The sequence below is a fragment of the Crocuta crocuta genome, unplaced genomic scaffold (genome assembly GCF_008692635.1).
Source record: "Crocuta crocuta isolate KB4526 unplaced genomic scaffold, BGI_CrCroc_1.0 scaffold151, whole genome shotgun sequence".
Lineage (NCBI taxonomy): Eukaryota > Metazoa > Chordata > Mammalia > Carnivora > Hyaenidae > Crocuta > Crocuta crocuta.
The window spans coordinates 1,513,254-1,527,458 of NW_027527942.1; the positions used below are offsets into that span (position 1 = coordinate 1,513,254).

Below are 14,205 nucleotides of genomic sequence, written 5' to 3' on the forward strand. Positions count from 1 at the left end.
TCAAATGGTTGGATAACCAAGAAAATGTTTTTAAAATAAAATAAGATTGAGTCATGGGCCTTCTATTTTTATGTATTTAATTAATTTAAAAAATTGTGAACAATCAATGGGAATCAAAACAAAACAAAACAAATTTTTGACACAGATGGACAGTATTACATGTTTTCCTAAGCGGTGTGGGGAAAAAAGATTTCTTCGAATTTGGTAATGCCTTCTTGTCGAGTTCTCTCTGGCAAGTCTTCCTAATGAGAGAACACTTCCTTTGACAGACTGCTCAGTATCTTTGCAAAACATCCAGGAATGACTACCTGGGATAGAGACATAGACTAAGTAGATAATTCTTTCTGAAAGAAATAATCTCTTCTCTGTGTATCTTGGAAGTCATGGTGGAAGGGGAAAAACATTAAAATAAGGTTAACTAGATGTGAGTTTTATGATGCCTGCAAAAGTCTGCAACCCAGAGATAAAGAATTCACATTTTATTGTAAAAAAGACAACAGTGGTAAAAGACAAGACACAATTACTTCAGTTAGAAACAAAACACAATTACTTCCTCTTTGGAGAGGAAGAAGGGGAATCAGAACTGTCTTTATTTCCTGACCACTAGGCAGCTCCTGCCTGCTTCATTAACACTGGGCAAGTAGTCCTTCTAATTAAGAAGTCATTTAAAATAATTTGCAAAGAACAGGGACATGTCAAGTGTGAAAAGTTCCTCATAGAGGAGTACTTCAGGGCTAATGATGATGAGACTGACAGCAGTTTGGGGCCTCAGAATCTTATTCTGGCAGCTTGAAAGAACACCTAATTAGCACCTGTGGTTCTGTTAAAAATAAAATAAAGGAACCAATATATGATCCTGGGCCAGGTAATTTTCAATGGCAAAAAGCCTTCATGTAGTCCAGGAATCCTGCTATTCTAAATAAACTAATCAATAACAAGGGCAAATTCTGTTAACAAAGCAATGAATACCTTAGCCAAAATTACAAAGATAAATGGCTCAAAAGGGAAAGGAAGCTGCCAGATTTCTGGGTAGTCATGTAAACTAATAGCAGGTATCCTAGAAGATCAACTTGGAGTGTTAAAGAATTTTTGTTTGTTAAACACCAAAATTTTTGGCTTGTTAAATAATTTTGGCTTGTTAAAGAATTTATATGATACATATACTCTACTGTCTTTCGTGGATAAAGAAGGTGACAGTGACCTATCACTTTAGCAATAGTCTCTGAAAAGACTTGAGTTAGAAGAACCTCTGTTCAAATTTTTAATTTGTGACTCACTAAATGAATGAGTCTCACTCTTCTTTTAAACTTATGTAATCTTCAGCTTCTTCATCTGAATGGTGGAAATAGTAATGCTCATTTTTCAGAGCTGTTGTGAAGATTGGTTATGATAGATGGTGGGTAGTAAAAAATTGTAGCCATTATTATTCATGTTATCCAACTTTGGGGATTCATTCACTCAACAAATCTTTTCTGAGTGCTCATTCTACTCTAGGCTCTGTAGGTTCTGGGTGGCTTTGCCACAAACATCTGTACTACCTGCCCTATTATCTAGGTGATATCCCAGTGAACATTTGTGAAAATGAAGAAGGCTGTGCATTTTTAACATTTAATACATGGAGATATGTATTTTATGGAACCATTGGCACTGATGAAATTTTGCAAAATATGGCAAATATTACCATGTTTGGAAGCTCCTCTAATTCATTATCCCAAATGATTCCTGTAAGGGCAGAGCATGACTTTCATCCTCAAAGAATAAACCTTTATTAACATTGAAGATATTGACCTGAATGTGCTATGTGTTCTGAAGGAGTTTTCCAAGATGAATTCACACATCGGGTTAGTCATGACCATTGCATTAATGTAATACAGTCTTCTAGTTGCTTTTTTTGAGCAAAAAGCTTATTTGGATTTCTATAATCTGTGTTGTGTATTTAAAACTTGGACACAAGGCATTGCTCACACCATCAGTGGAATTACTATGGGCATGGCTCTCTTCTGATTCTGATCTTAGTGGAAAGACTTGAGAAGCAGGATGACTGTGGTCTAAATATAAACATGATGCTCAGTGGTGCCTTGGGAACTTTGGTAATTATCCTGGCTGACCATAAAACTTAGTTATATTCTGTTTTAATTTCCTTATTGATGATAGGGAAATGAGTGTCTTATACCTACTAGGATTAGTGTTATCTGTATTTTAATCTTATGTAGATGACACTCAGCAGTGGTTCTCAAACTTCAGTTGATTAGAATCATCTGGAGGGTATTGTCAAAATGGATCTTTGGGCTGCAGCCTCCTGAGCTTCTAATTCGCTAGATTGGGGTGGGGCCAGATAATATGTGTTTTGAATATGTTTCCAGGTTATGCTAATGCTGCTTGTTTGGAGACTACACTGTGAGACCCACTGCATAAGAGTAATCCATAGTTTTGTTTGGTGGTACAATTACATTAGTACTAGCTAGTACTCATAATACCTGATGGCAAAATGGTTTCTCATGTAGTTTCATTTTATGTTTCCAGGAGCCCTGGGAGGTAAGCATTATTAGATCTGATTTATAGATGAAAACTGTACTGTAACCATTTTTGGTTTTCCTTTTTTAATAGTAGGCTGTGAGTTCTTTGAGGCCAGATTCTATATTGTATTCAATTTTGCATCCTGAACACATAGCAGGGGTCTGGCAATGAATGTTTATAGAATGAATAGCAGGATTTGTCCTGAGTCACACAGGGAGTTTGTAGTAGAGCCCAGTTTTGAACCTGGACTCCTTAAATCTTATTCTAGTATATTTCTGCTTTAGGTCTACAAGTCAAAAGCAAATTTGCTCTCCTACTTGAGAAAAGGCAGCAGTTTTTCTGTTGTGTCCTGAAATCTTGGGTTCCAAAGCCTAGCTAGCCAGGATGATTACTGTTTGTTTTGAGCTATACTGCTAACCACTGAAATATAACAGATAAGTCATGTCTTACACATTTATTCTTTCCTCTTCCATCATGACTACTTTACAAATGCAGGCAGTCTTCACTTTTCATAGTAGTTCAGGATAGTAAAATGACTGCAAGCTGAAACCATAAAAAGTGATTTTAATAATCAACGGGGAAAGTTGCATGATTTTTTTTTTTTTTGATCCAAACATTAAAGGTTCTCTTATTGTCCATTACAAATGTACAGGGAAAAGAAAAATATTATAAGACTAACATTCAGTTAATACATTGCAACCTAGAACATTAGAAGTATTGAGATTTATTCTTATATTTTTTTCTTTGTAAATAACATGTCAAGCATTGTTTGTATAACTGCTTGTTTTCTCATCATATAACATAAGATGTGGAGCGAGAATCTGTTTCGTGCCTTTGAAAACTGTCCTACTCCTTTTTAAGTTTGGACCAATTTCCAGCATTTTATCCCTCGTACTTTCAGCGTTGTAAAATTTCTCTGAGAGTTCTTCTAATGTGAAGATTTCTGCTGGTGTCACTTCCTCTGGGACATCTTCATCCTTTTCATCTCAACCACTTTCCTCATTTATATTGATAAATTCTCCTTCATTAAGTTTTCTGTCTGCACAGCTAGACTCTTGTACAGTAGCAGTGACAACTTTCCCATGGTCAGCTATTTCTTCCGTATCTCCTTGGAATCTGGGTGTAAATTTTGCCAAAGCATCTTAACTGAGCTGCAGCTTCACCAGATAGCATTAATCAATTCATGCTGACTTATGAAGCAATGAAAGCAGGCTTTACTGGCAGTGGAAGGTCCTTTTCCAGTCTCTAGTAATTATAGTTTTCTCTCAGTGTGGCAACTAACTACACTGTTTTTGGCTTGAGGGCTAGTGAAACTGATAGAGATTTGTTTTTGATGATCATCTTTTCAGTCCAAACTAGAGGCAAAGGCCTTATTTCAACCATGAGCAGCTTTCTGTTCCTAATTCAGTTTAACTAAAAGATATTGAATTGGCTTTCCCCTGTTTTTTATATTCATTGGACTTTTCCAATATGGGTTATGCTGTGACCTTCTTGTGGGCCTAGATCTCATTCTATCTTCATGAACATTTTGTAATCAATAACAATCGTACTTCACTTTTTGGCATTTGCTGCATTTTTATCTTTGTCCATTCTTTTGTTATCCATTTGTGTAAAAATGGCACGTGGGCTAATCACTTGTTGAAAGAAGGCAACACAACCACATGCTCTACTGTCTGCATGTGAACTGAATGACAGATGAGGCTCGATGGACAACTGACCGACCGTGAAGGCTATGACGCGGTCAGTCACTGAGCCTGATGTGTCTTGGTTTCCGTGCAGTGATTCGTGGACTGAAGAGCTAGCGGTGAAGTTTGTACTTTATGCAATTGCTGTACTTACAGTGAACATACTGCATGTGAAATTTAAAGCACATTATTGAGAGATTAACGTTATTTAACTACAACGTGGTAAAAAAGTGTGCATATTGGAACTGCAGTGTGAGGACTGCCTGAAGCAGAAGGTTATCTGCATATGAGATGAAAACTATTTGTGTAATTTCAAATCCATCCACCATCAAATAGTGCCCCCCAAATATTTTCTGAGTTGTTTGAAGAAACAGCTTTTCTTTTGCCCTAAGACGGACTGATTAAATTAAGGGAACTGACACACATATTCTAATATCATTTAAATATATAATGTATTATAGAGAGGGGGGAGAGATCTATAAGTTCTTGTTTGTTTTTAAATCCAGTATAACTGAAATCAACCTGTAGAGATTGTTTGAAAGCTGGATGGAGTATTTAAGGACTATGCAAAGATGTGATTATTTAAGTTTTTTTGCTACCCTAATCATCTTCCTGTGATGTTTCTTCTTCATGAGTGGTTGTAAATAAAATGGATAAAATTCTTAGCCCCACTAGGTGAGTTAGAGTCCCTGAAGAAGGGGGAATTTGTACTAAAAGATCATTTGTCTAAGTTTAGGAGTGTTGTTGTTTTTTTTTTTTTCCCCCTGTGTAAGGATCTTATTTGGTGTGCTTTGCAATGCTGTGATGGAATAGCTGGAGAGGTTTCTAGGCATTCATTCATTCATTCATTCACTGCCTACAACAGTGCTTGGCACATAGATGGCATCCTATAAACCATTTTATTGAGCCTCTACTGGGCCTGGAGGATGCAAAGATAACTCATACACTATCTTTGTGGGCAAAGAATAGAACTCCCTGTACCATGACTTTCTGCTGAATCTGTAATATTGTGCAACAATAATAGTAATGGAATTTCTAATGTATTTGGTGTCTGCAGTGAACCGGCAACTCGTTCAGACCTTTGCTGACATTATTGCTATAGTTATCCGAAGCTAAGATTGGGCCTTAGAGATTCTACTTTCAAGGTGGTTAACTTGCATGTCTGACAAGCTTTGCTGGCTGTTGGATAGGGGCCTCTGTTCATCTCTGCTGACCCTCCCTTTGGGACCACTTGAGTGGTCTTATAATATGTTAGTTGACTATGTCCAGAGAGTGTGATCCAAGACGTCAAGACAGAAGCTACAGTGTTCAGCATGCCTAGCATTGAAATCCACAAATCATCACTTTCTTGGTATTTTATTGGTCATACAGGCCTAGCCATGGTTTCATGCAGGAGGTCACTATATAAGGGTGTCAATGCCAGGAGGTATTTATATCCCTGAAATATAAATTACCATCCCAATTCATAGATGAGTAAACTGTAGCACAACTAGAAGTGGTAGAACTGAGATTTGAATGCAGGCATTTTGGCTCCAGAGTTCATACTCTTAAGCATCATGATATTCAGTAAATTATACTTTAGTAAATTATACTTTAATACTGGCTATCATTATTAGATAATGTTTCCATATATACTGGGAATTTATGAGCTCTTTATTCTATTTTATTGGTCTATTTGTCATCCCTATAGCAGCAGTACAATTTTTTTTTTGTTATTATAGCTTTATAACTTTTTAAATCTAGGATGATTCCTTAACTTCATTCTTCTTCTTTATGAGATTCTTAGCTATTCATGGATCACTGTACTCCTATAAACATTTTAGAATAGTCTGTAATATTCCATGAAGAACCTTGCTGGTGCTTTGATTAGAATTGCACTGAACTTACAGATCAACTTGGGAAGAAATGATGTCTTTAATATATTTTGTCTCCTTTTCTCAAACATTTGATTCTTGAATGTGAATATATAGTAAAACCTTGGTTTGCAAGCATAATTCTTTCTGGAAACATGCTTGTAATCCAAAACACTTGTATATCAAAGCAAATTTCCCCTTAAGAAATAATGGAAACTCATATGATTCATTCCACAACCCCAAAATATTCATATAAAAATGATTACAATACTGTAATATAATACAAAACAATACATAAAATGCAAAATATAAGGAGAAATAAACAAATCAACCCGCACTTACCTTTGAAAACCTTTGTGGTATGAGGGAGATGAGAGAGGCGGGTTATTGTGTAGGATGACTTTCACTATCACTAACGAATCACTGCTATCTATTATTCATTGGAATCTTTTTCTGCATGGGGGCCATTGTATATGCTTGCACAGATGTTGACTACAGTACAGTATTCATAAACTCTTGTTATTTACTGTATTTAATGTAACTGGCAATAAGGCATAAGAAGAAAGGGTCTATATCTGCAGGCAGCCTGACCCAGAATGAAACAAAGCATTTCTAAGCTTACTCTTGTACGGAAAAGCAAAGAACTGTCCATAGGTTGTTTGAAGTGACAAAAGATACACTATTGCCAGTAGTGGGCACCTTCCATTGTTCCAAAAAATCACTGATTTCTGCCAAACACCACAGTCTGAGAACAAGCCATCTTGGCAATGGGAGATGATCACTCACAATCTCGCAGCAAGAGAGAGAAGAACTATTGGCTCAGTTGTGATCATGTGATGTTTAGCATCATATACTACTCGAATTGCAAGACGTCGCTTGTTTCTCAAGTTAAAATTTATTAGAAATGTTTGCTTGTGGGGTACCTGGGTGGCTTAGTCAGTTAAGTGTCTGACTTTGGCTAAGGTCATGATCTCATTATTTGTGGGTTCAAGCCCTGCATCAGACTCTGTGCTGACAGCTCAGAGCCTGGAGCCTGCTTAGGATTCTTTGTCTGCCTCTCTCTCTGTCCTTCCTGGCTCGTGCTCTCTCTGCCTCTGTCTCTAAAAAATAAAGGTTAAAAAAAATTGAAATGTTTGTTTGTCTTGTGGAATACTTCGCAGAACAAGTACTTGCAATCCAAGGTTTTACTGTGGATCCATTGACCTCTCCTATGTTTTCACAGATCTGGATGCTTTTCTGTGAGTTCAACGAGGACAGTAGTTGGCTAGTTTGGCTGTTTTATATGTGTGACAGTCACTTAATCTTGTTTTCTTGTTTGGCACTTTAGTCTTCTGCTTGTTTTAAGTTTTCTAATTTAGAGATAGTCTAGATGGGTGATAGGTATTAAGGAAGACACTTGCTGTGATGAGCATTGGGTGTTGTATGTAGTGATGAATCACTGAATTCTACTCCTGAAACCAATATTGCACTGCATGCTATCTAAAATTTAAATAAGAAAAAATAAGTTCCCTAATTTTAAAAGAAGTATTGCTCTCTTTGTACTTTGTCATGGTTACCTATAGTTCTTGGAAAATTTCTGTCATTCTTTCTTTTCTTTTACAGCCCTTTATATCCTGAGAATACCCTGAGATCACTTAACTTCCTGGTTATTGAATACCAACCCCAGGACACATTCTCCCCTCTCTCTAGATTCCTGGAAATTCTAAATATGTTTTGTTAGATCTTCCAGAATGAAGAACAGGATAGAGGTTAAGGGAAGGGAGAGGTATGTTGGGAAGACTGGACACACGGGTGAGGAGGTAACAAAAGCTATTTGGCTAATGTTCTCTAAGCCAGTGACTGCTGCCAGTAGGGTTCATATGGGTGTAGAGCCTGAATGCCTTATCTTTGGAGCTCATACTTGCCATAGTCCCCATTCCAAATCTCATGACCCTTTGGTATTCTAGAATGCCTGGTAACCCATGGAAAAACAAGATTAATTGACCACATGCGAGTTTTGCAATATGAAAGCACATTTCTTTTGGTTTTATGCTATGCAAGTGACTCAACATTGTTTCTTAAACTATTGACTGAATATGGTCAGTGCAATTTCTTATTTATTATGAGATTTAATAAATAAGGAATGAAGCTTTCAAGGACTGGGGACTAGATCCTTAAGGTGACATTAATGCTGTAAGCTCTTAGGTACCATACAAGTCCCTATAATAGCACCTCAGTGCACTGAAAGAAGCTATTTAGATCTCAGCAAAAACTTTATGGACCCTAAAGCTGTCTCATTATTTACCATATGTAAGAAAAGTCCTCAGTGAAAGGGGTTACAATACATACAAAACTGGAGTATTTTATTAGTTTATTTTATTTAGCATTTTAGGTTTTTTAAAATTTAAATGCTTATTTATGTCTGAGAGAGAGAGCCAGAGTGTGAGTTGGGAGGGGCAGAGAGAGAGAGGGAGAGACAGAATCTGAAACAGGCTCCAGACTCTGAGCTGTCAGCCCAGAGTCTGACACAAGGCTTGAACTCAGGAATGGTGAGATCATGACCTGAACCAAAATTGGATGCTTAACTGACTGAACCATCCAGGGTGCCCTTCAGTTATTTTTAGTTAAGGAAAAAATAGCCTTTTTCAAAGGTGACAGAGTAAACTGAAGGTTAGAAGGAAGTAGTGTGTGGGGTGCTCAAAGCCCTTGCTTCAAAACCTGGGGGTGAGGAAAAAAGGCCCTCTCAAGAACTCAAGGGTGATTGGTCAGCAGAGGGGTGACTTTGGTGGCATGATGGAGCTACAGCCCATGATTAGTCAGTGGATTGGTCTAAGTAGGCTCTAAGGTGATTTCCACCTGTCAGTTGTCTGAAATGATTAACATTATTATTGTTGGTGCTGTTAAGTTAAGGAATGATTTGGGAAGCCAAGAGACTGGCTTATTCATCTGGATTCTGAATCACAGTCAGGAAATAGTCGTTACCTGGTGCCACCATAATTTAATTTTTCTTGGTGCAAATTCCAAGAGGGGTGAGGTCATTCTGGGGTTTGATTTTATACATGGTGCTCTGGGTCTTCAAGATGAAGTTGTGCATGAGGTTGGCATACTGTTCCATGATGCTCTGGATGGGAATGCCTCCAGTGTTCACCACAATGATTCTCTGTACCACCTTCTGTTCTGAAGTCACTTCAGTGTTTCCTCTACCTCTGCCCTCTCCAATCCATCAGTACTTCTGCAACATTGGCCAAAGCTTGGTTATTTTAATCTTAATTTTGCAAGGGCTCTGATCTTAACAAGGGTACTTAAAAATGCATGTTATTAATGAAATCCAAATAACCTAGGGAGAGTCCTGTGGAGTTCTAGCAGCATTGTGGGCAGATTTCCTTGTGAAACTTTAATGCTTGTACTGGGAAAGGCATTGAGTATAGTGCTGACTGAAGGGGAAATCTCACCGTTGCTTTTCAATATTTACTGGCACAATAGAAGCACTTGGGAACAAATATTCCCTTGTATGTGTTAAGCCTCATGTACAGCCAAAATTTCTTCAAATACTCCATTCGTGATCAAATTGTAGGTGGAAATGCAGCAATTCACTAAAAGGACAAATTCTGTGTATATTTAGGAGTATTTGCTGCTTCAAAAACTTTTAAAGATTTATTTTTAGAGAGAAAGAGTGTGTGCAAGTGGGAGAGAAGAGCAGAGGGAGAGAGAGGATGAGAGAGCGAGCGAGAGAGAGAATCTTAAGCAGGCTCCATGCTCAGTACCAAGCCTGGCAAAAGGCTTGATTCCATGACCCTTGGATCATGACCTGAGCCACAAATCAAGAGTGTGATGTTTGAACTGTTGAGTCACCCAGACACCCTGTTTCAATAGCTTTTTAAAAAAGCAATTATTTTACTTTCTCAGTCCCTTTCCCTTCTGTTTCGTTCATAGTCCTAGATGTCTTCTGTAAGATAGAAGAGCTGGAGCAAAGACACCATTCTCAGTCTCATGCTTTTCGTTGGATAAGTGGCATCAAAAAAGAACTGAAACTTTGGCACAGCTTTTTATTTTTTAAATTATTTATTTTTTAAATGTTTATTTTTGAGAGAGAGAGAGAGTGTGTACATGCAAAGGAGGGGGCAGTTGGGGAGGGGGGCAGAACAGAGGATCTGAAATAGGTTCTGTGCTGGTAGCAGAGAGCGCAATGTAAGGTTCAAACTCATGAACCATGAGATCATGACCTGGGTCAAAGTTGGATGCTTAACCTACTGAGCCACCCGTGTGCCCCTTAGTGTGGCTTTTTAAAGTATGTCTGTGATTGGGGGAGAGAGCTGAAATTCATTCAGTACAAATTGTATTTCTCCCCCTTTTCTCTTTGGAACATAGCCCACAAGTGGAAGGCATGTTGAAGATTACCCTCAGTTTCAAAATTGTTACTTAAACTCTCTTCCCCTCCTTGGATCTAGAGATATTTCTTCTGAGGGTCTTAGTGAGGTGAGTGTTAGATTTTCTAGTGCTTCAGTAAATATGCCCCCCACTCCTGGATGTAGTGCAGGCAGAAATGGAGCCTAGCTTTGTCTACTGGTGCATACATAGGCACCAGGGATCACCCTTGGAAACAAAGAGCTAATTGCTTTGAGTTGAATGCCATTGTGGGATGTTAAGAGCTAGAATGCAGTTAGCTTTTTTTCATTCTAGAAACTCATCCTCATTGCTTTTCCTGTTTCCTTTAAGTAAGAGATTCCATGATTCAAAGCCAGGATATATTTCATGTACTATAGTTATATTCTTCCTTCCCTCCATCCCTTACTTCCAAAAGATGTGCAGAGACAGGAAAAGAAACCCAAAGACGAAAGCACCAAGTGAATGATAGCCAGAGTGGTGGAGGGAAGAACATGAGGGAGGTCACGTGGTGGACTTTGTGGGCAGTGGAAGATCTGCCTTCTGATGATGCTGGACATGCCAGCTGGCCCTTGGCTTCACCATCCCCACAGGATTTAGAGTTTTATTTTATTTTTTTCTACTCTAATAAAAGTATATGACATCTTAAATCCTTCCAAGGGCTTTCTCAATGTTCTTTCTGACCTGGCTACCTCCAGTGTCAACTGTGGACCCTGAAGCTTGTCAGAAAGGTAAAGCGTCAGGCCTACCCCGGATGTATAGAATCAGAATTTATGTTTTGGCAAGTTTGCTGGCCACTCCATGTGCCTATTGCAGTTATAGAAGCTGGTCTATGGGAAGACTGTGATTATCTTGTTTTAGGTTAAAAACAAGAAAAAACAGCAACCAGCCAACCAACCAAAAGATCTTAGGGATTCACCTATCACTAGGTTTCTTCTGTATTGTCGGATCTTTGGACCGTGGGAAAATTTCTGAATGCCCATAAATACACAGTATGTTGGGTTCTGTTTGTCCTCCAAGCCTGTGCCCTGTGAGAAGGCTGTTAGGTTTTACATTCATCTGTCACCTCAGTGACAGCATGCAGAGACTGGGCTCTGGTTACTTGGTTCATTTGTCCTCCTTAGAGTAGCAGCAAGTATGTAGTGCCAGGCTCACGTTTATCCCATCTTCCTTTTGTGGTATATCACATTAATGAAGCACTTTTAATACTTTCTGTTTCTCACAGTAGCCCAGAGCAAGAGGCAGGCAGGTACTGTTGCCCTCCACCGAGCTAACAGCTAAGAGTGAAGTCTCTGAAGGTCAGGGCAGATGAATAATTAATTGAAGGTCCCAAGGTCTCCTGCTCCAGCTCCTGGGCTTCTCCTGTCCCTAGGGCGCAACACCTTTTACAAAGAGCATATACTTCCATTAGGGCTGCATTTCCTTTTCAGGGCTTACAAAAACCCTTCTTCTTACAACATAGGTAGGTTTTGTGTCTGCCTATTCTATAAGATCTGAGATACATGAAATATAAAGCCACAGACTTTAGAACACAGGCTCCTGGAAATCCCAGGCACCTGCGTAGCACCCCTGAACAACATGCCCTCTGTTTAAATCTAACACGCACCCTTGGCATGGGACAGTTCAGTGCGGCAGGATCTCTTGAGCGTGCTTTCTGGGGCTCCCCAGCCATCTCAGCTACACCAGGACGCCTGACCACCTGGGAGCTGGGGGTGAGGGGACTGCTGGTTTTTTCCCTCTCACCTTGATTTTCTTTTATGTTCTTTCATCTTAAGAAATATGACTCCCTCCCACACATGGTTCTTTCCCCAGTTCACATATTTTACTTGTTTTAAGAAGGTAGAATCAATATTTTGCTACCCACTTGTCAGGCTGTCGGTACATTTTTATTTCCACTTCTTCCTCCCAAATAGGGTTCTGTAGGGGGTCTAATTTTTTTTTTTTTTTTGCACCAAGAGGAGGCACATGCAGAGCTGTCTCCTCACCCTGCATATACAGGACTGTGGCTAAGATTCAGTTCTGCCCTCTCAGAGTAGAGTGTTTCCTGAGCAGAGCAGCTGGAAATCGGTCAATTAAAGTGTCTTGGCAAGATGTTGAAACGTGAATCATTAGCAGGTTTGCTGATCTTTTGACCTGTACCCCCTCTAACAGCTGATTAGAGTGCTATTTTTGGTAGGCTATGCCTTCATTTAGGCATATATTTCATGCTTCCTAAGCTATGATAATTTGGCATGTCCAGCCAATGAATCTGTCAATATGTTGGAGTAGAGTTGAAGTAGGAAGGTTATGTCAAGTTTTTGTGACTGTAAAAAACATCAGCAAGATTTCACTTTGAGACACTATGAGAGCCAGTGACTGCTGTGAGGGATTTTCCCAAGGGAAGGCTCATGAAATTACTGCCACACATCAAGGAGAACTACTATAATCAGAACCACTGACTGATTTTGGGGACTTGATTTTGTGGTGAGATACTTCCTGTGATCCATAGGGTGTTTCTCTGAATGAAAAGTAGATCCTCTATGGCAAGTGAATATTATTTTCCCTCAAGCTAGGTATGGGCAAAGGCAGGGAAATTCTGTTGTTATGCTCATTGCATGTATGGCCTTGAATTTTAGCCATTTGTGAGCAAAAAAGCTTATTTACCTGCCTTGAAGAGATAAATTCAGTGCTCTATACACAGTGGGCATTCTGGAAATGTTTATTGACTAACAATATAGTTTGTTTCTGAGGCCAAGTTTGGAAGGGAGTTTTGTAAGCAGAGATGTGCTACCTAAAAATTATTGCAGGTTTTAATAGTAATTCCAGGAAACTAAGCCACTTGGGACATCATATTCACAGCTGGCAAGGTGTTGTTAATAGGTTTGCCAGTAAAACACTGAGTTTTCTTTGCCTTTTTTCAAGGTTAACAATTGGCATATTGAGTAAGGGTGAGAGGAAGCATTATCCTCAGGCAGGTATTTTCTTGCAGAGTTTTTCGTTTCTTCCTCTTGTTGATCTACAGATACAAGACAGGAGACTTTAGGTCTGTTGGAGCTGGTAATATTCTTTATTAAGGTAAAATCCGAATTCTGTAATATGGCCTATAAGGCTCAATGTGATGATATTTTCTTACTTTACAACCTTACATTTAATCCATTTCTAACTGCACATTTACTCCTTTCTGGACTGGCCTTTCCCCCACTCCTTAAACGGCCTCACATATTTTTCAGAAAGTATCTCGCTGTTCCCCAATCAGAATTAGACTCTCTTTAGCACTATCTCAGTTTTCCTTATACAGCTAATCAACACATACATATTTGTATGATTTCTTATTTCAGGAGAAATATTTGTGTGTGTGGTCATATTCTCTTTGGAGAGTTTAAACCCTGGGTGGCCCCTTTGGGAACATATCTCAAGGCACTTGGGTCACAGGAGAAGGGGGGCCAGTGGGCTGACAGTGTGGTACTGAGCGCAGTACTAACCTGCTGTCCTAATTCAACTCTCAGCCTGCCTGGTATGAAATAAGGCCAACGCTAACTTGTCTCACAAGGGTAAGAGTATAATTGGGAGTGTTATTGGGGAAGATGTTTCAAGCATGGAAGTTAATAGGTGCTTAGCCAGATTCTAACTTCCTTTAGAAGGTTGCCCTGGCAAATTTCTTTAAAGAGCAGTTTCTTGAAAGGGTATAAATGTTGGTATAAATGTGGACTTTGATAGTGAAAATCACACAGCCACCTCTGTGGATAGCAATTTGCAAATGTATACTAAGAAACTCAAAAAGTTTCATGCCATTGATCCTTGTGATTATG

At 38.9% G+C, this 14,205-nt stretch overlaps 1 pseudogene; it reads right to left on the reverse strand.

Moving 5' to 3' along the window:
• Nucleotides 1-8,972: 8,972 nt before the first annotated feature.
• LOC144221847 (dynein light chain roadblock-type 1 pseudogene) lies at nucleotides 8,973-13,104 on the reverse strand (annotated as a pseudogene).
• Nucleotides 13,105-14,205: the final 1,101 nt, after the last annotated feature.